General features: G+C 36.4%; 1 protein-coding gene and 2 pseudogenes across 4 annotated transcripts in view; 1 reads left to right on the top strand and 2 right to left on the bottom strand.

Annotated features, from left to right (window-relative positions):
* LOC125809294 (uncharacterized) overlaps window positions 1-25,774 on the bottom strand; it is an 862,104-nt gene that overhangs the window by 11,033 nt on the left and 825,297 nt on the right. The window lies entirely within an intron of this gene.
* Window positions 5,432-7,439, top strand: LOC125809292 (12-oxophytodienoate reductase 1-like; annotated as a pseudogene).
* LOC125809296 (12-oxophytodienoate reductase 1-like) lies at window positions 20,761-24,430 on the bottom strand (annotated as a pseudogene).

Genomic DNA, 25,774 nt, shown 5'->3' with positions numbered 1-25,774 from the left:
AGGAGCATACCTGGAGAGTTGGTTAAACTTGAGCCCATACTCTTGGAAAACCATGTTACCCTGCCTTAAGTTCATAAATTCTTGGGCCCTTGCTTCTCTCAACTCTATGGGGAAAAACCTGTCCAGAAAGGTTTCGCTGAAACAATCCCAAGTAATAGGAGCGACATCTGTACCCCTGTTCTCCTTCCACTGAGTGTACCAGATATGAGCCACATTTTTCAGCTGGTAAAATGCCAACTCAACGCGATCATTCCCAGTGACCTGCATCATCTCAAAGATCTTCTTGATCTCATCCAAGAAATTCTGGGGATCTTCTCCAATCTGTGATCCTAAGAACTCAGGCGGATTCATCTTAACAAAGTCACGGACCCTTGATGCTGCTGATCCACCATTTGCATTCATAGGAGCTTGAACCCGCTGATTATTCTGGTTAGCGACACTTTGAGCCAACATCTGAATGGCATTCCTGAATTCAACATTTGAGACTTCCTGATCCAAAATTGGAGGAGCTGCGTTTGCGTTCCTGGCGTTAGCTCTACGAGGAGGCATGATCACTGAAACGTAGAACAACGAGTTAGAACGGAATTAGATCATACCTTACGCATGATAAGAGTAACAAGAAAATGAAGATTTTTCCTAAGACACTTTGTAGCCTCCCTCTCATTAGATGTGGAGCGCACTACACACCCATGAAAATGACTCTACCTAGTGCGGCTTTTCAGACATCCTAGGAAAACTTAAACCTAGTGCTCTGATACCAAGTTTGTCACGCCCCGAGCTACCCCCGAGACGCGGACACGGGACCTAGGACCATAAGTGATCCCAAGCTAACCCTGCTGGCATGATCATGAGCATACTAAAGATAATAAACTGATACAGAAGCTAAATCATAAATAAACTGAAAAGATGGGGAATACCCATATACTATAACTCAATATATCAAATCTGAGAGTTTAATACAAAAGAAATATCAAACTCAAAATACTAAGTTGAATCTAATTATGTCTGAAATAAGCCTCTAAACTGACTAGAAATGTTGGGATATGCCCCAACTAGATCTAACAAAACTGAAACTAAAGACTAAAAGCGATAAAGATAAACATGTCACTAGTCCTCGAAGAATGAGGACTCACCACTGATGTTGCTGAACTGAAGATCAGGAACCGATCTAAACGTGATCTGGATGCTGAGAACTTAAACCTACATCACGAGAAGATGTAGTGGACGTATGCGTCAGTACTTGAAAGGTACTAAGCATGCAGGATAGAGTAAAACTGAAATAACATATAACTGAACAAAGCAATAAAGTAATGAAATAATCTGAACATGATATAGATACTGAAAATACTGAATACTGAGCTAACTGATGCAATGACCAAATTTATAACATACTGAGACTGAATACTAACTGTACTGAAATATGGTCAATGCAATAGAGTCTGACTGAACTGTGGGAGCTACTAATAACCGACATAAAACCACATGAGCTAAATGTAGAGTCCGATGTATACGCCCCATCGAGAGGACCTAATATACCCTGCCAGAGGTATATATGCATGCTGGCGTGATTACTAAACTGATGTTGCCCACAGAGGGGACTTACACCTACGTGGCTCGTAATTCTGGGACTATGGGTACGCTGAATCCTAGTCCAACTCAGTATTATGCTACTCCCAATGAATTAAGTGGTTAACTGGTTATGACTGAATTTCTGTAAATACTGGATAGCTCGAACTGAACATGCAAACTGAGAATGCAACAAATAATCTGATAATGATGCATTCATAAACTGAGGCATGTATAACTGAATACTGAAATATCTCACCTAGCATGTGTAATTCAAGAACTAAAGAAATACATAGCTAAGGTTCTGAAATTCATGCAATAAACTGAGCAATAACATGATAATCTGATTTGGAACATTTAAATAACTAATTCATGATGATCTGTTGAAATTCTAGAAACCCTAGGTCTGTTCATAGTCATGGAATCAAGAATCTGACTGAATTCTAGGGACTTAATGGGCGAAAGGAACCCACTAGTGAAATCCCACATACCTGGTGACGAATTTCACGGAGAAATCTTTTGATTTCGGGGCTGGAACTGATGGAACCTTGCTGCGTTCTTGAACTAGGTTTCTTGACCTTTTTCTCCTCTCTTGATTCTAATTTTCTATGTTTTGATTAATGATTTTGACTAAGGTAAGTTCTAGTTATGTTTCTAGGCTTAAACTGACTAAAATTTCATGATTTAGGGTCTAAACGACGTATCTTAGGGGTTAAACGAAATAGGAAAAGACCAAAAGACTCCTGATTTAGCTGCTATCGGAGTGACTGACGGACTGTACTGACGGGCCGTCATTCAATCGACGGTCCGTCGATTGGATCCGTAGGTCGAGTCTGCCCGACAGGGCTTCACTAAAACGAGCATAACTTTTTATTCGGAGGTTGGAATTTAGCAAAATCGGCGGAGTTGGAAAGATAATTCAATTATCTATCTAACCATAGGTAATGGGACACACAATTCATTTTGTGCTAAGAGTTATGAGCATCTGAAGCTGACCTATCAACAATTTTCAGCTAACTGGTTGCTGACCCTCATCTACCTACGGACCGTGGATTGATTGACGGTTCGTGATGGTCAACCGTAGTTTGTGTCAGAGGCTGGGTAAAGGAGGTCTTGATCCACGGACATAGACCACGGACCGCTGTCTGATCTATGGACCGTGGGTCTGTCCGTGAGTCAAGACTTAGCCGATTTTTCTGAGCTTGGCTGGGGAGGGATTGTAGTGGTGAACCATGGACCACCAGCCTGGGCCATGGTCCGACCTACGGTCCGTGGATGGCAACCGTGGGTTGCACCCGCAACTTCTCAAAATCTGCATTTTTGGCCTGATTCGAATACGTGGTGTTACAAAAATATTAAATAGTTTTCAATAATATATGTGTATAACTGATGTGTTTATCAAGAGAAAAGGTTTTATAATCATATGATATACCAATAAGTAATATGTAGTCATTATGTACTTTAAAATTAAAATGCAATCTTCAAAAATCCAAATTTCGTATGTATTATAGTTATGATAGTGTTTTGGAATTGAAGTTTTGCACAAATAAAACATTAAGGATCTTTGAAAAGGATGAAAGAGAAGTAAGGGATAATAGGAAAAAAGTTTTATAAAGTACTTTGGAATGAGAGATTAGTCATCATTGTGTATCATGTAATTGTAATTAATTGCTAGTTTTAATTCTATTATTTGACTTTCAATTTTTTTTTAACTCCCGTTAATATTAACATTATTATGACAACAACAAAAATCATATAAATTCTTACGCTTGATCTCTTGGAGAAGAAAAGATTTCTTTGGAGATTGTTGTAAATAAATGTATTCTGTAAAAAATTATTTGTGAATCTACAATAGTTGGATTTACATAGAGTCTGTACTAAAAAAATACTTATAACAATAACTTTACAAAAACATAAACAATAAAGTTTAAAAATGTACTAAAAAACAACAATTAATAACATAAGCTTGAATTATGACTGTAAAAAAAATATACCAAGATTAACAATAAAATGAAATAGAAAGAAAAAATCGAGCCAACTGAATGCACAGTGTCTGCTTTAGAAAATAATTACCCTCTGGTACCTGAGGTTTATAGAAATAGATCCTCTCAGGATGAAACTATTTTATTCACTAGTTTAATGTTATAAAAACAATAAATCCGGCTCTTCTCCATTTTTCCCAAGTTCTAGCTTGGATTGGAGACACATGTCATAGTTTAGAATTAATGGTTGAGATCTAATTGATTAAAGTAGAGTCCTAACTTTAGTTATTTACTTCCATATATTTACTTCTTCAATATTTTTGCAATCAATTATATTTTCACTAAATATATTTAAAACTTTTTTTTACTGCCTTGCATACATATTTAAAACTTTTACTAAATATTTTTACTTTTTTGAAAAAAATTATAATACAGTTAAACGTTTTTATTATTCTAATAGAGTATTAAGAGCTACAGTGTCTATAGAGCAATATGGACTCCATTTAGGGAATAAGAAATAATTTAAAGTTGAGTGACAGTTTATTTTACTCCTAAAATTAAAAAAAAACATCAGGTCACAATTTTTAATTTTTAATTTGGCAAATATTATTTGAGAAATGGCAAACGTTAGAAAAAAAAAGGAAAAAATCAGCAAAAAATTACTCAAGTAATTAAGAAAAGAAATTCTTTTAAATATATTTAGGAAAAATATAATGTAAATCTAGAATTGTTGGATTGCAAAAATATTTAAGAAGCAAATATATGAAAGTAAATAACTATGGTTAGGACTTTGCTTTAATAAATTAGATCTCAACCATTAATTCTAAACTATGACATGTGTCTCCAATCCAAACTAAAACTTGGAGAAAATGGAGAGAAGAGAAATGGAGAAGAGCCGGATCCAAAAACAATAGTGTCAGTGAGCCACTCAACATGAGCAAAGTACACAACTATTTAATTGTGAAGAAGAAGAAGAAGAAGTTCAGTATCAAATATTTAATTGTGCAGAAGAAGAAGAAGAAGTTCAGAATTTTCGTTGTTTTAAAATGAGAGGAAACCTCTCTATTTATAGACAACAAAGGGTAGTGTGAACAAATTCTTATTGTGCCTTACCGGAAATGTCACAATTCTTTGGAAAAGTCATAACTCTTCGAAAAGGTCACAACCTTTCATAAAAGTTGCAAGTCTTCATAAAAGTCATAATTTTTCATAAAAGTCACAACTTTTAATCAATGTCATAATTTTTCAATAAAAATCACAACTTTTCGTAATAATCACAACTTTTCATGAACGGAGAAGACTAGTTTTGGAAATAAATAAATTAAAAGGAAATTCTGGTTTGTGGTGGTGCCATGTAGGCGGGCTCAGGGTTCTCTTTTATATATATATATATATGATATGATATTTATGTAGAAATTAAGTGGTATTTGTATAAAATTAACATAGAGCACCCAATGAACAAATGATTTGACTGGTCTATTGGCTCTTGAGTGGGTGTTTAAAGCTCTTTTAGTGTTGTTGAACCTGAGTTTGAATCTCACTGTTAACATGTCTTTTTTACATTTTTGACTCTGCCACTTTCAGAGCATCACGACCTTAAAATTCTAGATCCGCTCCACCACTTTCAGAGCACCACAACCTTAAAATTCTAGATCCGCCACTGAATATCAATTTTTCAAATATTTTTTGTAAAAAATAAAATACCAAAATTTTGTAATTTATTGTATACCGAATCTATAATATTATTAAAAAAGAAAGCAATGAATCTAAGCACATGATCCACTCCCTTATATTATACTTTCTCCTTTCCTATAAATATGTATAGCTCTTATTTGTCATAGCTGCATAAATAAAAAAAGACTACTCTCACCAAAAAGTCCAAAATGGAAAACAAATCAGGTGAAGGGAAACAACACATCCCTCTACTGAGCCCTTATGAAATGGGAAACTTTCAGTTATCTCTTAGGTATTTTCTACCCCATATGTTTTTTTTTTGTGTGTGTGTTTTGAATTGATGAATGTTCAGTTGCCATTTTGGTTGCTCTTTCTTATTTTCATCGTTTTCTTGTTTGTGCAAATTAAAAGATTCCCATGTGATAGTTAGAAGCAATTACTTAACAAATTGATGTCCGCAATATACTAGATGAAAAAAATAAACTTGAATTCCAATTGGAATTAATCGAGATGAACTTTCTTCCATCAAGTTAACGTTGAGCTTATGTTTGTCTCTTTTTGTTTTGGTGCTTAGATGATATTCCTAATGTATTCAAACTGTTGATGAGCAGAGTATTTTGACAACTATATCAAATTTCTCGTCCATCTTATAATTTTAAGCCCTTTTTTTTTATTGATAGATCGTTTAAATCCATCTTTATGTAAGAATGAATAAAATGTTATTATAAGACTTGATATGTTTTCCAGAGTTGTGTTGGCGTCGTTAACAAGGCAAAGATCATATGGCAATGTTCCACAACCACATGCTATCCTTTATTACTCCCAAAGAACTACAAAATGAGGTCTTCTTATAGCAGAAGGCTGTGGAATTTCTGACACTGCCCATGGGTACAAAGATACATCTGGTATATGGACATACGAGCAAGTTTAGGCCTGGAAACCAGTTGTAAGTGCAGTCCATGCCAAAGGAGGAATGTTTTTTTGCCAACTTTGGCATACATGGAGGGTTTCTAGCAAAGGTAGTTAATTACTCGCTTTATATACTCACATTTGATGCTTCCAACTTCTTAACCGACTCTTACCACAGATTTTCAACCCAATGGACAAGCTCCTATCTCCTGCACAGACAAGCCATCAAAACCTTTAAATTGTTCTGATGTCCGGGATGTTACACAATTTCCACCACCACAGCGGTTGAGAACAGACGAAATTCCTCAAATTGTTAACGATTTTTGGTATGCTGCTAGAAATGCTATTGAAACTGGTAAAACTTACTAGACATGTTCTCTATTATGAAGGAAAGTTGTTTAATTCTGTGGATTAGACAATCTTCCTTCCATATTTACCATATGCATTAGATGAAACCAAAGACAAAAAGAAAACAAAGTCAGCAAGTGCTAAAATGGATCATGAGTTTAAAAGCTAAGAATGAAAAGCACGCGCATATTCTGGGACTTATTTACTATGTGGGAAGAGGTTAACTTTTGTCAAATATGTAAATTTATTATGTATTTTAAGAGTGTGCTTTGAATATCTTCTCCTATTCTTTCAGATCAGCACCGCCTTCAAATTAGAACCTTTATTCAAAACTAAGTTTGCTTATGTGAATCTGTTCAATTATAGGTTTTGATGGGGTTGAGATCCATGGAGCTCATGGCTATCTAATCGACCAGTTTATGAAAGACCAAGTCAATGATCGAACTGACCAATATGGAGGGTCTTTAGAGAACCGTTGTAGATTTGCACTTGAAATAGTTGAAGCAGTTGTAAATGAGATAGGAGCTGACAGAGTCGGAATAAGACTTTCCCCATTTGCTGATTACATGGATTCAGGAGACTCAAATCCAAGTGCTTTGGGACTTTACATGGCTGAATCCTTGAATAAGTATGGCATTGCATATTGCCACATGGTTGAGCCAAGAATGAAAACACTTAGGGAAAAAGTTGAATGTCCTGAAAGCCTTATACTTATGAGGAAGGCATTTAAAGGTACTTTTATTGTAGCTGGTGGTTATGATAGAGGAGATGGAAACAAAACTGTGCTTGAAGACCGAGCTGATCTTGTTGCATATGGACGTATGTTCATAGCTAATCCGGATTTACCAAGGAGATTTGAGCTTGATGTACCTCTCAACAAGTATTACATGGAAACATTCTATACTTCTGATCCTGTTGCTGGCTATACTGACTATCCATTTCTAGAAACCACAATATGACACCGAGGAAGCACTAGATATGATACTCTTTTTCTGGATGTAGGGGGTTTGTAAGATGAGATTAACTAATATCCACGTTGAACTTATATATCATTTGAGTAATTTCTTCGTTGTAATAAAGGCAGTGAAGTATTAAAAGTTGGATCAATGTTCATATCTTCAAATGGTAAGAGGAAATCTTTAAAAGAAATTACCTACATCAAATCCAACTCAAGTTCATGCAATTCTTCTCACGAACAGTTTACTAGCAGAACGTTTCTACCTATTTTCAATCACAACAACAGTTTTCCACTCGTGTTTCATCCTCTCAACAGAAGCTTCCTGCGTATTCTGCAATATACTGCCAACCAAGTTACCCCTACTCCAGAAATTTTATGCTTAGTTTTTGGTACAACACAACATAATGATGAAATGAAGAAGAATGAACCGAAGGCATCGCGAGGGAAAATAAGGTTCAGTAGAAACTTTTCTTCATTCATAACATATTACAAAAAAAAAGCAAAAACACATATATCCTAATTAAGTTGTTCAGACTCGGGTGTGGGTATTCTGATAGGGATGCGGATCTAGAGATTAGATCTTTCACGGTCTAAATTTTAAGATTGTAGATATGGATTCGGGAACGAGTATACGTACCAAGATTCGGCTCAAAATAATTCAAATATTTGAAAATGCTGATATATATCTAAATTATGCGACATTATGAGGAAAACTAACAAGGTATTTCGGGGAGAATCTCATATAGAGATGTAAGGAAAAGAATTGACATAAAAACGTCTAGATACAAGGTATTTAATTTGCTTCAATTTTACCTTAGCTTTTGTTTTTATTACACAAATCATTGTATTTTCCTGAATTTCTCTGCCATTTTCGATCAAAGTACTCAAAATTGATTGACAAGATTTGGTACAGATCCATACCCACTCCCATGTCGTGTCAACACAGGAGCGACATTGAAAGTAAAGAGTCAGAACCTATGTGTATATATAAACTTTTCAAAATTTAGTAGAAGTCCTTACTTACTTATCGTATCGTTATTGTACTTTCTTACAAGGCATATTCTATAAAATAAAGAAGTCATTCCTTTACAAGAGAATTATTGGGACGTCTGGTGGTGACATCACTGACACAGATTGTTTGTGGAGTCTATTTGAGAGTGGTGTGTGCTTGTGACTTTGATAGAATGTATGCGTCCACTATTAGTCAACGGATTAGGTCCCTTGACTCAGCAAGAACAGTAATGAAGAATGAACAATGAAAGGAAAACAACACAAGCAGTTTACATGGAAACCTCCTTGCTCAAGGGAGTAAAATCACGACCTGTTACACATGATTTTCAACTGTTTTCACTAATCTCTTCAAGCAAAAGTGAAACACAGATTACAACCCCAAACAAGATTAACCTCTTAATCTCAAAGCTACTTAACCTTATTACTTACTGAGCCTAAGCAGATACCACACCAGTGGCGTAACTAGAAATTTCACAAAGGGTGTCCAAGAATTATATAAGCAATTTTTTTTTGATAAATGGACGCACTAAAAAATTCAAAATCGAACTATGTACTATTAATTAATTTTTTTATGAATAAATGTTCTAAAAATTTAAAAATCAAATCGCATGATATGTAGCTTAATCATTTTTAAGTTTCAAACTTACACAAATCTCTAGTGACGACAACAATATCGAGACACGAAAAATGGAAGTAGAAGCAAATGAGGTCTTCTTTTGTTTGCTTTTAAGCGTTGTACAAATATTAGAATTTTATTTCAAACTTTAATGAAAAGAAATAAAAATAAAATTCATTGAAAATTCAATTAGCTTTATTAGATTTTTAAGTTAAAGATTTATAAGAAATTTACTAACTCTTAGACAATTAAAGGAATAATAAAATATGAGCTCTTTAAAAAATGACTTGATTTTAACAGTGTTATACAAATATTAGAATTTTATTTCAAACTTTAATGAAAAGAAATAAAAAATCAACTTCATTGAAAATTCAATAAACTTTATTAGATTTTTAAATTATAGATTTATTCGAACCTGCGCATCAAAGCTCTACAAGAGAGCCTCCAGCCGCTGAGCCACAATAGCTTATTATGACAAGGGTGTCCAAAGTATTTAATTTAACCATTTTGAATAAGATTTTACTTAGGTGTACGGTATAATTTTTCGACGAAGGGTGTCCAATCACTGTAGCTCCGCCCCTGTACCACACTGCCCACTAAGCTATCAACCCTAGATAACTTAGACTTTAACTAAACAGATACAACACTACCCACTAAACCAACTAGCTCCTATGTGATTTAGAATTTGACTAAGCAGATACAACACTGCCCAGATCAGTTAACTTTATCTGATTTAGACTTCTACAAAAAGAACAAAAGATCTGAATCCTTTATAGATTAGGAACATATTTACAATGTAAGCACGAAAGTATAACTCCTAAGACAACTATGACACTTGCAACTTGATCAGGTCATGTTGCGTTTTTGGAGAATACTTCACCAAGATGGGTCTTTGCTTGTGTTCTTGAGAATTTTCAAGATGCAAAAACTAAGGTTATGTCTATTGAGGAAACCCTTATGAAGGATAGACACAACCTTCGAGGCCATACCATTGGCCGAGGTTTCTGCCACAGTTGGAGACTGTGCACTAACCAATTGTACTTTTTACAGCATGCCATTTTTATACACAACGACACAAAAATCAGTCCCTTTACAAGGTCCCATGGTTTGTCAAATCATCAAAACTGCAAATAAAATTTCCCCCCTTTTTGATGATGACAAATCCATACCTTTCGTCAATACAACACAAAGGGGGAAGCCCCCTGGGAACAGGCCACAACTCACAACATGTTGTTCTTTTCCCAGTCAACCAGCCTACCTTGCCTTCCTTATCCTAAGCACCCAATATTTTCCCCCTTTTGGCATCATAAAAAAAGAAACGCAGTAAACCAACATTAAAAGTAAGTTTGCAAAGCAATATCATAACCAGGGGCAACACAATCAAGGCAAAAAAAGAAGAAAGACAACATCTAATCAAAACAAAACATAAACCAGCTTCATTGCACAAGAGATAAAATCCAATACATTAAAAATAAACCATTAATGAGAACCCCGGACACTGTCCACACAAAAAAAAAGACACTGGAAGGATAGGGATGGGACTATGTGGAGGGAGGCTGATGGGAGAGAGACTTGATGACAAGAGTAAGCCAATCATTGGCCTCATCATGATCTTTGATCAGTTTTTCCTGGAGAGCAGAATTCTGAGCCAAGAGGGCAACATTATTTATCCTCAACTCGTTGGCCTCTTCAATACCAGGTCCCTCAATTTGTGCTTTGACTAGCTGAGCCTATAATAAGGCTATCTCAACATCCTAGTTACTCACAAGCACAATCATCTCCTCCAACTCGTGCTTCAGCTGACCCTGTTCCATCACTAATTGAGACATCTTGCTCAGTGGTCCTACTTTACCTTCGATGCACTCACATTCCACCAAGGTATTTAGAGAGAAGATATGTTTAACAGTTCCAGCAGTACTTGCTCCCATCGGAATGTTCAGATGTTTGAATACCTTTGTGAGGAAATACCCATATCCTATACCATGTTAGCCCTTGTGTTCCACTACAGTTTTATGCATATGCTCCAACATCAGGACTGGGAGATTCAAGGGTTCAAATTTTAAGAGTGCTTCCATGACAAATAAATCAGTCGCAGAGGCTATCGTGCATTTCTCAGTACGAGGTAGAAGTACCTTATTGACGAACTCAAAAAATAGTTGGTACTCCCCCTTCATGAGCTTCTTTTGGATGCTTGCACAGTGCATGTCAGGAAGTTTGGAGCACTCTTTCGCAAACTGCTTAGTGCAGAATTTTCCCACCACAGATTTGGTCCCTTCTCTGGGTACCTCCAGGATTTTGCCAAATAGTTCCTCATTCAGATGCAGGCTTTTATTTCCCACTAGGGTGTTGAGACTGCCATCCTCTACAAAGTTCACATTGTAGTAGAATTCGCGAAATTGTTCTTCATGTAGGATTGGAGATTTGGTCATGAACAAGTGAGTCCATCATTGAATCTCCACAAGGTCCGCCAAGGAGTCCATTCCTGGCTTTGTGATGATTTCAGGATCAAACACCCTTCCTCCTAGGACCTTCTGCAGTCGCAGATTATCAACAATTGTTTGTTTGCTAACTTCCTTGTCACCCTTATTTCTTTTGGTACCGGGTCCTGTTCAGATTTATGCTTAAGAACATAAGATGATTCCTTTCTTCTCTTTGATGGTTCCTTCTTCCTTTGTGGTTCCTTTCCCTTTCCTTTTGCTGTAGTGTCATCCTTCTTGACTTGAGATGTTCTGGATTTTGACTTTCCTTTGTTCTTGCCTCGCTTCCCTGTCCCTTTTTGTGCAGTGATGTCGTCATCCACAAACTCATTTTCAGAAAGCTCGTTAGAGACATCCACCATATCCTTAATAGGAAACTTGATTACAACCTTTTTAGACCTTTTTCTCCTTCTATTCTATGCAATGTTCATTTCACTTAACTTCATAGATCTCCCATAAGTTTTTGGGAAGTTGCTCTAGTAAACGACTTCTTTTTTTGTGTCTCTTCTATGACCTTTTCTTTTCCTTTCGTGGTGACAGGGAGCATTCTCCTTTGTACTGCCCACTTGAGAGGAATGTTGTCCTCGTCGATGTCACTTGAATCAGTTGACAGAGCAACTCTAACCTCAGGTGTTTGGTCAAAGACTGGTTCAGAATCTCCAAGAAGATCATCTATGAAACTACTTCCTTCTTCGTTTCTCACCCCTTCTCTCATCTGTGCCAGACTTTCGATAGTCATGCTCTCACTAGCGGCAAGAATGTTAGACTCAGATGACTTACTCTTTGGAAGATCCCCCTCAAAGATAACATAGTTAGATGAGGACCAGGTTGATACGAGGGTGCAGGGTTGTTGAGGTCTATAAGAGACTGAGGGGAAGAGGACTAACTTCAGTAATGCTGACCGGAGAGGTGGTCGACATTTTTGTCGGAGATGAAGCAACAGATGATGTGTAGAAGGCGACTGGATCTATTTTATTTAGAGGGTCCATTATTTTCTTAGAAGAATATGGTGATGGAGACATCTTGGAGAGAAGAAGAGAGAGAGAACAATGACAAAGATTAGGGTTTTGTTTAAGACTTGAGAGGAGAGAGTTTGAAAAGTGAAGAAAAAGAATGAAGGGAAGAAGTATAAAAAGAAAGGAAGGGTCGTGTTAGGTCCCTCAGTAGACGCGTCGCTTGGACTTAAAGCGATGGGACAACGGTCAGAATGCCCGATGACTGACATGTGGAGATCTCAACGGTTCTCATTTGACAGTTTAAGCATGATGTAGAGAATGCTAACCTTTAGGCAGGACCGGGTCCCTATCTACAAGTGGAGAAGTTTGATCCCTGAATAGTTCTGATAATTTTACTCCTGTGAATTCTCATGAGTGTACACCTGTAGCAGGTACAAGGTTGATCTTACTAAAATAAAACATTACAAATAATGAGGATACCTGCCCTTCTGATCATAGCCAAAGGAGATTAAATGCCTTTGGATGGAATCAGTTCAATTCATGCTCATCATCCCCAACTTCAGCCTATTACTCTCAAATGATCTTTGCTGAGGGATTTTATGAAAATGTCTGCAATTTGATCTTCAGTTCTGCAGTACTGCATGCTGATTTCCCTTTTTCAACCTTGTCTCTCAAGAAGTGATGTCTGATATCAATGTGTTTCGTTCTCTTGTGCTGAACTGGATTCTTTCCCATGTTGACTGCACTGGTGTTGTCACACATGAGTGGAATGGTATGAATGAGTACTCCAAAATCTTCAAGTTGCTGCTTTATCCATAGTAATTGTGTACAATATGATGCAACAACTACATATTCAGCTTCAGCCGTGGAGAGAGACACTGGGTTTTGTTTCTTGGTTCCCAGGAAGTGTGCCATTCTGGAAGTGCTCTTTCTGTCCACCTAATAGCCTGCAAAATCAACATCTGCATACCCTACCAGATCAAAAGAGTCTCCTGCTAGATAGAAGAGGACCAGGTCACCGTCTTCTTTAGATACCTTGAAAATCCACTTGGCTACTTTCAGATGTGATTCCCTGGGACATGCTTGAAACCTTGTGCACATGCCTACACTGAAGACAATGTCAGGTCTGCTTGTTGTTAGATGTAGTAGTGATCCAATAATTGCTCTGTACATAGTTTGATTCACCAAAGCATCAAACTCATCTTCTCCCATCTTTGAGTTTGTACCCATGGGGATGTCAATAGGCTTGGAGTCAACCATATGAAACTTCTTTAGAAACTTCTTTATGTACTTCTCTTGACAGATTGAGGTACCACTTGAGGTTTTCTTGATCTGCAGTCCTAAGAAGAAGTTCAATTCTCCCATCATGCTCATCTCAAATTCATTCCCCATCAAAGTGGCAAATTCTTCACAAAGAACTTCAGAGGTAGCTCCAAAAATAATATCATCCACATACACCTGGATGATGAGCAATTCCTTGTCCCTTTTCTTCAGAAATAACGTGTTGTCTATCTTTCCCCTTTTGAATCCATTCTTTAAAAGAAATCTAGACAGCCGCTCATACCAAGCTCTAGGAGCTTGTTTCAGTTCGTACAGGGCCTTATTGAGTTTAAACACATGGTTTGGGCAGTCAACATCTTCAAAACCAGGTGGTTGTTTTACATACACCTCTTCCTTCAAGTCACCATTTAGAAAGGCACTTTTGACATCCATTTGGAAGAGCTTGAATTCCATGAAGGCTGCAAAAGCAATAAGAATTCTGATAGCCTCCATTCTAGCAACAGGAGCAAATGCTTCATCATAGTCGATGCCTTCCTCTTGATTATAGCCCTGAACTACCAATCTTGACTTGTTTCGTGTAATGACTCCATTTTCATCAAGCTTGTTTCTGAACACCCACCTGGTCCCTATAATGGTTCTATCACCAGGTCTAGGTACCAGGTGCCACACTTTGCTTCGCTCAAACTGGTGAAGTTCCTCTTGCATGGAATTGACCCAATCAACATCTTTCAAAGCCTCCTTGACATTTTTGGCTTCAATGTTTGATATGAATGCTGAAAATGCCACCAGATTTCTAGTCTTGGATTTGATTTGCATTCTAGAATTCAATGGTGAAATAAGATTATAAAGAAGGTGAGACGATTGGTGCCTCCATCCCGAGTTAGAGTTCAGGGGTTGAGGTTGATCTGTCTACTCTTCTTCATTTTCGGAAGCATCATTCTCAAATTGAGGTGACTCCTCCTGATCTGCATTGTTGGATGGACCAGGTCCCTCGTCGGACTTGTCAGCTTCATTAACCTTCCCAGATTGACCGGAATCAACACCATCATGGTTTTGATTTCCTTCAGCTCGTAGATTATTTACTTCATCTCTATGAATTTAAAGTAGTTCTTCAAGATCATCATAATCCTTCTGCTCCAAGTTCGTCAATTCTCCACCTTCATCAAAAATCACATGAACGCTCTCCTCAATGCACAATGTTCTTTTGTTGAAGACTTTGTAGGGTTTGCTGGAGGATGTGTACCCTACGAACACACCTTCATCACTTCTAGGGTAAAACTTTCCTAGATCATCCTTGCCATTGTTCAGCACAAAACACTTGCAACCAAAAGCCCTTAAATAATTCAGTTTGGGCTTCCTGATGTTGAGTAGCTCATATGGTGTTTTGTTCAGTAAAGACCTGATCAAACACCTGTTAGTTACGTAGCATGCAGTGTTAACTGCTTTAGCCCGGAAGTTCTGAGGAAGATTTGACTCTATGAGCATGGTTTTGGCAATATCAACCAGAGTTATGTTCTTTCTTTCAACAACACCATTTTGTTGAGGTGTTCTGGGTGCTGAGAAGTTATCATGAATACCGTTGTCAGCACATAAGGTATCAAGCTTTTCATTCTCAAACTCACTTCCATGATCGGACATGATCCCTGCAATCTTGTAGTTAAGCTTTGTCTGAATCATTTTAATGAATATCATTAGAACATCAACCATCTCACATTTAGACTTGAGGAACATAGTCCAAGTGAACCTTGAGTAATCATCCACAATCACCAAAATATACTTCTTTCCACCTCTAATTTGAATTTTCACATGCCCACATAGATCTATGTGAATCAACTCAAGAGCTCTTGACGAGCTCATTTGCTTCTTTGGCTTGAATGAGGATCTGGTCTATTTCCCTTTGATGCATGTATCACACATATTGTTGTCACTGAACTTCAATTTTGGTAAGCCACGAACCAGGTCCCCTGAGACAAGTTTATTCAGTAGAGAAGAGCTCACATTACCTAGCCTCTTATGCCATAAGATGGCATTTTCACTTTGAGTGCTCAGGCATGTCAGATCGTCTCCCTGAGCAGTATCCAGGTTTGCCACATACATATTATTTTGCCTTCTGGCCATCAGGATCACCTCCTTAGTTGACAAGCTGGTAACAATGCATTTTTCTAATAGAAATTTAACTTCGTTTCCCTTGTCACATATTTGGGAAACACTAAGAAGACTGTATTTTAATCCACCCACATAGTAGACATTTTCAATAGAGTGTTCCAGTGATTTCCCAATTCTGCTAACTCCAAGAATATACCCCTTCTTTCCATCACCAAAAGAGACACCTCCACCTTCAAGTGCCTTGAGTGAAAGGAAGTTTTCAGTCTTTCCAGTCATATGCTTCGAGCATCCACTGTCCATGAATCCCTGACTGCTACTTCCTTCACTCCCCTGCAACAAAGATCACTTGTTAGACTTGTCCCAGTAAGCTGATAGAGGCATAATGAGAGTGCTTCTTGCCCAATGAGGCAGGTTAGTCCTTTTCATGTTGGAGGACTTAGGAATAAGAGCAAGTCCCTTGTTCTGTGCAACTTTCCGTCTAGAGTAGACTCAAAAATTTTCTCGTGAGGCTTTCCAGGCAGGGCAGTCCCTTTTCAGGTGACCATTGCGACCACAGTGAAGACATAATAGATTATCTGACACATACATATACTTACTATGGGGATTGTAGGGAGGACTAATGTTCAAGCTTCCTAACCCCTTCCTGTTGTAGTTACTTTTACTAGTGATGTTAGAAAGTAACTTGGTGGAGTTGGTCCATCTTAGAGAATTTTTCAGTTCTTCTCTAAGACAGACCAGGTCCCTTTCCATGTGATCATTTCTCTCCAAGGCTAGAGCAAATCCGGTTTCAGTAGTGTTCAGACTAGTTTCTAAATCTATTTGAAAGCTACTAGCCTCTCCCTTTCTTTTGCCAGATTTCTACATTCATTATGCTCAATTGTTCCTTGAGTTCTAGATTTTCAGTTTCTAGAACTATCAATTGTTCCTCGATAACAGACATGTGAACAGTCAATGCTATCTTTTCTTCACTAAACTTGTCTAGACTGTTGTTCATAGAGTCCATTTCAGTTGTTAACTCTATAACATAGTCAATTAGAACAACAACTAGATTTCCCAGCCTTCTAACAGAATAAGCATTCAAGTTTTGTTTAAGGTCAAAGAGAGTTACCTTTTCTTCAACTTCCTCGTCGTCAGATTTAGCCATGAATGCAAACATGCCATCGAACACATTCTCATCGTCTTTAATAGCTAGCATGGATGCATCTTCGGGACATTCTGATTCTTCTGACTCACTTGATGAATACCCCCAAACAACGAAGGCTTTCTTCACAACATAATCAACTGCAGCTTTTCTTGCTTTCTTCTCGGGTACCATGTCCCTTCTTCTATATTTTTCACTTCCAGGTCTTTGATACTCTTTAGTTTCAGCCTTAAGCGTCGGACAGTCTCTCGTGAAGTGTCCAGCCTTTCCACACTTGTGACATAAGGAACTTGCATTCACAGCCCGAAGAGGATTCCCTCCCTTTCAAAAACCTCCATGCTTTCTCACTATTTTTTTGAATCTCTTGGTGAGATAAGCCATATCCTCCTCTTCACTGGAGATTTCACCTGATGAGATCTTAAGAGCTAGAGACTTATCTTTCTTTACCTCCTTCTTTGAAGTGTCTTGGTTTCTATTCATTTCATGAGTCTGAAGGTTACCAATCAAAGCTTCCATCGTCAGCACCTTCAGGTCCTTTTCTTCAGTAAAGGCACCCACTTTGCTTGACCATGACTTGGGAAGGATTTGAAGAATCTTCCTGACCTGTTTACTGGGATGTATAGGTTTTCCCAAATTGAGTAGCTCGTTAGTTATGAAGGAGAATATGGTATGCATGTCATGAATAGTTTCTCCCTCATTCATTGTGAAGTTCTCGTATTCGGTGGTCAATATGTCCACCTTTGATTCTTTCACTTGCTCCGTGCCCTCATGAGCTGTCTTGAGACAATCCTAGATTTCTTTTGCCGACTCACAAGCTGAAATGCGATTGTACTCTTCAGCACTTATACCACACACCAACAACTTCTTAGTTTTATAGCTTTTCTCGATCTTCTTTATGTCTGCCTCATTGTACTGTTGACGAGTCTTAGGAGCGACTTTTGTGATTTCACCATCCTTCACTTCTGTTGTTGGGATGAAGGGTCCATCAAGCATGATATCCCATAGCTCACTGTCTTCGGCCATCAATAAGTCGTGCATCCTTGTCTTCCACCAGCATAGAACTGGCCATTGAAACGAGGTGGTCTTGTTGACGATTGTCCTTCTTCCAGATTCAGTGGAGCAACCATCTTTCTACAAGAATCTCTCTATTGGTGTTAACCAGCTAGAGAGCACCTGTTCTGATACCAATTGATATAATATATGCGTCCACTATTAGTCAATAGACCAGGTCCCTTGACTCAACAAGAACAGTAAAGAAGAATGAAAAATGAAAGGAAAACAACACAAGCAGTTTATGTGGAAACCTCCTTGCTCAAGGGAGTACAACCAAGACCTGCCACACATAATTTTTAACTGTTTTCACTAATCTCTTCAAGCAAAAGTGAAACACAGATTACAAGCCCAAACGAGATTAACCTCTTAATCTCAAAGCTAAGTAATAACCCTATTACTTACTGAGCCTAAGAAAATACCACACTGCCCACTAAGCTATCAACCCTAGATAATTTAAACTTCAACTAAGCAGATACAACATTTCCCACTAAACCAGCTAATTCCTAGGTGATTTAGAATTTGACTAAGCAGATACAACTCTGCCCACTAAATCAGTTAACTCTATCTGATTTAGACTTTTACAAAAAGAACAAAAGATCTAAATTCTTTATAGATTAGGAACAAATTTACAATGTAAGCATGGAAGTATAACTCATAAGACAACTATGACACTTGCAGCTTTATCAGGTCCCTGTTGTGCTTTTGGAGAATACTTCACCAAAATGGGTCTTTGCTTGTGTTCTTGAGAATTTTCAAGATGCAAAAACTAAGGTTATGTCTATTGAGGAAACCTTTATGAAGGATAGACACAACCTTCGAGGCTATACCACTAGCCGAGGTTTCTGCCACAGTTGGAGACTGTGCACCAACTAATTGTACTTTTACAGCTTGTCATTTGTATACACAGCGACACAAGGATCAGGTCCCTTTACAAGGTCTCATGGTTTGTCAAATCATCAAAATTGCAAATAACAAACTTGATGTTGTGAATGAATAGAGTCCCCCTGCAGAGTGTGTTGCCTGTGTAAAATCTTAATCACTTGTGAGGTGTTAATTGAACTCCCGGAGTAATTAATTGTGTGTATAGTGTCATGTTTGATGATTGAATTCCAGCCTGGTGATGTGTGTATGTGTTTACAGTGTAAATATCTGTAGACTTGGAAGTTATTTCAAGTTCTTTGAGCTTGCTGGATATTAACATTCAATTATTTTTTAGCTTAGGCAAAAGATAGGTCTAAATGAGATTGTTTTACTCTTTTAAGTATTCTGTTGGCGTCTTTCATTATGATTTTGTTGATGATTCTATAGCATGCTTACTCTTTTTGCATTTGATTGCTTGATGGTACAATCTTATTGCATTCTTGTATGTGCTTTATGTTGGGTATTTGACTTGAGTTTCTTACTATAAATATGCTCTTCTTTTCCTAAATGGAAAATAGAAAATCTTCATATTAGGCTAGTCCTTTTGTTGTAGGAAAAAGTTTAGGACTCTATAAATAGAGACTCGTTTCTTCTAACTTAGTAACATTCTTAATATAGTCCTAGGGTCTAGAGAGTTTTGTGTGGTGGGAAACAGTTAGACACAAATGATACGTTATCACTTGTGTGAACCTTTTCTTATTCCGAGTGAATTGGGTAAGATTATTTCTCTCTATATTTTGTACTCTCATATTTATATAGTGGATTGCTCATCTCCTTTGTGGACATAGGTCGATTGATCGAAGCACGTTAAATCTTTGTGTCTTATGGTATATTTATTGTTTGTCTTCTTACTCATAGTCTTTAGAGGTTTGCTTTGTTAACTTCCGCATGATACCGGATTATTTCGGTCCTAACACTTTACACTTGCAATACTTGGAAGATGCATTGGTCAAACTGCATTGCAGTTGTGTCTTAAATTTTGTTGTCAGGAATCAGTTCATGTTCTGTTGAAAACAACCTATTTACGTAATACAAAGTAGGATTAAAGTCTTTGTACACCCCCATCTTACCCAGGTCTCTTTTGCAATTGGAAGTTCGGTTTTCCTGGTTAATCAATGGAAGAAATTGAAGTAGTCTTCTTGTGGTTCATTTTGGAATTGAAGAATTCTTCCACTCCACAAATCAGCTTTGGATTTTAGAAAGTTTTCTTGGAGGCCATTGCAGAAAGTTTCTTCTTTGCAATTTTGCTATGAAGAAGATATAATTATTAGAGAATTTTAACAATTGATTAGAAATTAATTAGTGTAAAATATTAATAACAAAAGAAAAATTAATTAATAAAGAAAGAAAACAAAAAGGATTAAAAATATTATAATTTATGACATGGCGTTGAAGTATCGCTAATGTGGCAATGAGTGTAATACGTCACATATTGTAAGAGTAGTGTTGTATAACTTACTTTTCGAGACAAGTTCATGGGCAATTTATGCATTTTCCCAATTCTATTATTGTAGGCTTGTTTCAACCATATTTATGGTATGCATATCTTTAACTTCATCTACTAACATAATTGCAAAAAGTAGTTATTTTATTTCATTTGATACTCACATATACTACAACATTGTGTGTTTATACATGAACATACATGTGTAGAAAAATTTGAAACACTCAATGTAGCTAATAATAATAGAAGATAGATCGATGCACCTTGTATATCAAGCCCTCACTGGCTGAAATGTAGAGCTAAGAATTAACTCACAATGATCGGTAGAGCGTGAATTTATTTATCATTAAATAAGATGAAAACATACGAAATTCAAGTGCAAAAAATGTTTGTGATCTTTATTAATAGATTACTTCTTTTGTGAGACAAGAAGTATCTGATAACCCTTGGCATTATGCCGTGGTTTCAAGAAATGGATAGTCAGTATAGCCAACAACAGGATCAGATATGTAGAATGTCTCCCTGATATACTTGTTGAGAGGAGCATCTAGCTCAAATCGCTTTGGTAAATCTGGATTGGCTAAGAATAGATGCCCATACACGACAAGATCAACTCGGTCTTCAAGCACAACTTTGTTTCCATCTCCTCTATCGTAATCACCAGCTACCAAAAAAGTACCTTTAAATGCCTTCCTCATGGGTACAAGGCTTTCAGGGCATTCAACTTTTACCCCAATTGTTTTCATCCTAGGGTCAACCATGTGGCAGTATGCAATGCCATACTTATATAAGGATTCAGCCATGTAAAGGCCCAAAGCACTTGGGTTTGAGTCTCCTGATTCCATGTAGTCAGCAAATGGAGAAAGCCTTATTCCAACTCTGTCAGCTCCTATCTCATTTACAATCGCTTCAACTATATCAAGTGCAAATCTACAACGGTTCTCTAAAGACCCTCCATATTGGTCAGTTCGATCATTGACTTTGTCTTTCATAAACTGGTCGATTAAATAGCCGTGAGCTCCATGGATCTCAACCCCATCAAATCCTACAAATTGAACAGATTACATAACACAAACTTGGTTTGAAAGAGTGTTAGTTTGAAGACAATACTGATGTGATAGCACATGGAAAGTCATTCAATGAAAGGATTGTACATCACCTATGTTGCGCGGACTCTTCATTTTTGAAGGCGAACCCGTCTCGACGCGACACTGGTGCGGGTGCGGGTGCGGGGTGCGTGTCGGATTCGGTCAATCCGATCCGGACACTTTGACCAGAGCCGAAATTTTTTTTTGGGGAAAAAGAGATCAGTTTCCGGCGACCTCTTCAGAGAGGCGGCGGAGCTGTAAGAAGCTTGAAAAAGTAAAAAGAAGAAGAAAGAGGAGTTTGTTCTTCATTGAAAAAGTAAAGAGAAGAAGAAAGAGGAGGAGTTTTTTCTTGAAAAAGTACAGGAAGTACAGCTTTTTTATTTTTTTGAAAAAGTAAAGTCTTTTCAACTTTTCAACTTTTCTTGAAAAAGATAACTAATGGCTGAGGGTTTCTCTAGATAAGTGTGTCCTTTTATATTTATAAAATAAATTAATACTTTTAATGTTTATTATATTCTCTCTTTTCTTTAACAATTATACTCCTTTTATTTTGTATGTAATTATACCAAAATATGCAATTCATTATTAAATATATTTCATAAATATTTTTAATAATATTTTATTATATATATATATATATATCCACTTATTTGATTATACTAGATATATTATTATTGTTGTTATTGATATAATTTATTTTTCGAGGTACGCTAAAAATAATAAACAATTATACTATGTATATATAATATATTACACATTATATTATATATACCATGTATACCAATTAGCCGTATCCCCGCACCCGTATCCATACTCGGATTCGCACCCCCGAATCTTAAAATTTAAATTTTGCCGAATCCGACTCTCGGATTCGCATCCGTCTCGGATACCCGCACCCGAGTCCGAGCAACTTAGTACATCACAACTGATCAATTCCCCAATTAATTAATCTAACAAATCACCTATTTCAGCAAAAATTGTGCAAGATTTAAGTTGTTTGTTAAAACGTCTAGACCTAATTTCATTTCCTTATTCACAGAAATCCATTATGGACATAACCAAAAAGTGAATCATTCTGGTTATTCACTGAAGAGCACCAGTGAAATGCCACTTAGGGTGTGTTCGGTATGGAAGAAAATGTTTTCCACTCACCAATCAAACACTAGAAAATAAGTAAGAACACCACTTATTTTCCAACAAAACATTTTCTAGGAAAACACTTCCCATGAAAAGCATTTTCCTTCATACCAAACACACCCTTAGACTGCATATGTAACACTGTTTGTATACATTATGTTGCGAAGGTTACAAAAACATTTATTGTCTCTCCGTTGTATTGTTTGCAGCAAACGTTCTAATTCAGTGTTCATATATGTCAGTTGAACCAGCAAAATGATATGGGTAGCAGACTCCAAACACATACAATATGAAATGAGTTCACATATTTTAAACAACGTTTACCTTTTCCTACACAGAACATGTTAAAATCATTCTATTTTACCAAGCAGTGAACTTTAGAAGAAATTTTTACCAGCTTCAATGGCATTTCTAGCAGCAAGCCGAAAATCATTAATAATGTGAGGAATTTCATCTGTTGCCAGGCGGCGTGGTGGGGTAAACTGTGCAACATCTAGGCCATTGGAACGAATTTGAGGTGTTAATGGCTTGTCTGTGCAGGAGATCGGATCCTATCCATTGGGCTGAAAACCTGTAGATAGGTGTCGATCAAGAAGCACAAAAGTTACATTTAGTGATACATTAATTCTGTCAAAGTGTCAAAAGTGAGTTACCAATGTTGGAAACTCTGCCTACATGCCAAATTTGGCAAAAGAAGATTCCTCCTTTGGCATGCATTGCATTTACAATTGGTTTCCAGGCCTCCACTTGCTCCTTTGTCCATATTCCAGGAGTATCATTGTACCTTCAATCAATATGGCATATAGACGAATTTAGAAAGAGTATACGGGAGGAATGTAGAACGTAATTATAAACTTATTGAGAACTTGGAAAATTGTGGTTACCCTTGGGCAGTGGCAGAAACTCCTGTGGCCTCAGCTATTAGAAGACCCCCTTTTGTGGTTCTTTGGGAGTAATAAAGGATAGCATGTGGTTGAGGAACATTGCCATATGATCTTTGCCTTGTTAATGGCGCCAACACAACTCTGCAAAACATATTAAGTGTTACTAATAAGAAGTAATTCACAAAATGTCCATCAATTCAAAAAGAAGTGTGCTTAAAATTATAAGATAGACGAGATATTTGAGATAGTTGCTCAAAATAATACTAGATTTTAATTCCCTTGAATAATATTGTGTATTCAATGCCCGTGCACCTTTAAATATAAGAACCACACCATCTTTATCCATCAAATACATACGACTAATCAGAATTAACAGAGTGCAGCTTTAGATGATGCCAGGGAGATAAGAACACAGTCACCGTCTGTGTTCTCCATTTTCTCATCAACAATTTGAAAAACTTCGGAGTATCACTAAAACAAATAAAGAGAAGTCAAGCTCAACTCTAACTTGATGGAAGAAAAAGTTCATCTCTGATTGAATTTCAAGTTTTAACCAAATCAAAGAGTATTGTGGATATCAATTTATTTATTTCATCATTTCTTCATCTAGTATTGTGGACATCAATTAGTGATGTTGCTATAACATGGGAATCTTTTAAATTTGCACAAATAAGAAATCTGTAACAGCAAAACAATGAAAGAACAACATTGATCAATTGAAAATAGGAGAACCCTATTTTGAATTATCAAAAAAAAAAAAAAAAAAAACACAAACATAAAGGGTTGTTATATGAATAATTAGGAAGAAGAATACCTATGAGACAACTGAAAGTTTCCAATTTTATAAGGGGTTAGTAGAGCAGATTTGTTTTCCATTTTGTGACAGTACAATCTTTCTTGATAATTAAGAGGTATGGATATTTTTATAGGAAAGGAGAAAGTGAGATATAATTGGTGTGGAGTGTGGAGCCACACAAATTAGTCCACATTCTTTCTTTTTCTTTCTCCCCCATCTACCATCTCAGTCCCCAAAATTAAGCATCTTACTCCCTTTTGCGCTTAGATTCATTGCTCTTCTTTTCTTTTTAAAATATTCCACCCTCGATATTTTCTTAGGAACTCAGGCACCCAGAATTTAATACTTCTCCGTCTCATTTTATGTGAAGTAGTTTGACTCAGTATGGAGTTTAAAAAAGAAAGAAAGATTTTTTAAATTTGTGGTCCAAAATGAATGATAAAAATTTATATGGCTGTAAATCATTTCATTAAGGGTAAAATATATATTTTATAGTTAAATTGTTACTTAATATAGAAATGTGTCATTCTTTTGGAACAGACTAAAAAAGAAAGTAAGTCACATAAATTGGAACAGAGGGAGTATAATTTTTTAAAATTTTCAGAAATATACAATTATCTCCTAAAAATATAGTTTAGTTCAAAATATAATTAGTTATACATTCAGTATACAATAATATACAAAAAAAATTCAAATTTTATTTCTTACAAAAATGTTTCAAAATTGATACATTATACACCCAATATGCAATATTATAAAAAATAAATTATAAGAGATATTTATAAACCCATAAATAATAATATACAATAGGAAAAATGGACATATATACCTCCCGAACTTTCGTAATGATATCTTATTTGGATTATACTATTGTAGTGTTAAAGACATCCTATAGTATATATAGTACATCCTTGTACAGAAGTAAAGCGGGCGACATAATAATAATAGTTGGGTTATATCTTCAGTGATTTCATATGGTATCGATGCCATGACGGGCGCCAATTCCTCCATCACCTCCGCTACTTCTTCACAAACAACCCTTAGCTAATTAGCCTCTTTATCTCCATTAAACCTGCCTTGAAAAACTACCTCTTTAGGCGCACACAACTATAACCTTACATTCCTCGTTTGATCATGCGATATGAAATCATTATTTGAAATCGTGATATAAAATCATGAGATGAAATTGAAATTTTGTTTGGACATGCAATTTGAACTTTTTATGTTGTATGCTTTCTCATTAACATAAAAATCTCATAAGTTGTAAATTATTAAAATTGTCTCAATTCTTTATACAATCCTACCAAATAAGCACAAGTTTATAAATTGCATGATACACTATCGCAAAGATATTCTTAAAAATACAATATTTGTTTATCAAGTTTTAATTCAATAAAAAATTAAATTAAACATAATTTATGGTGTA

This window comes from Solanum verrucosum, unplaced genomic scaffold (assembly GCF_900185275.1).
Source record: "Solanum verrucosum unplaced genomic scaffold, falcon-dt-bn FXZP01000062.1, whole genome shotgun sequence".
Classification (NCBI taxonomy): Eukaryota; Viridiplantae; Streptophyta; class Magnoliopsida; order Solanales; family Solanaceae; genus Solanum; species Solanum verrucosum.
This window is presented reverse-complemented; position numbering and strand designations above follow the sequence as displayed.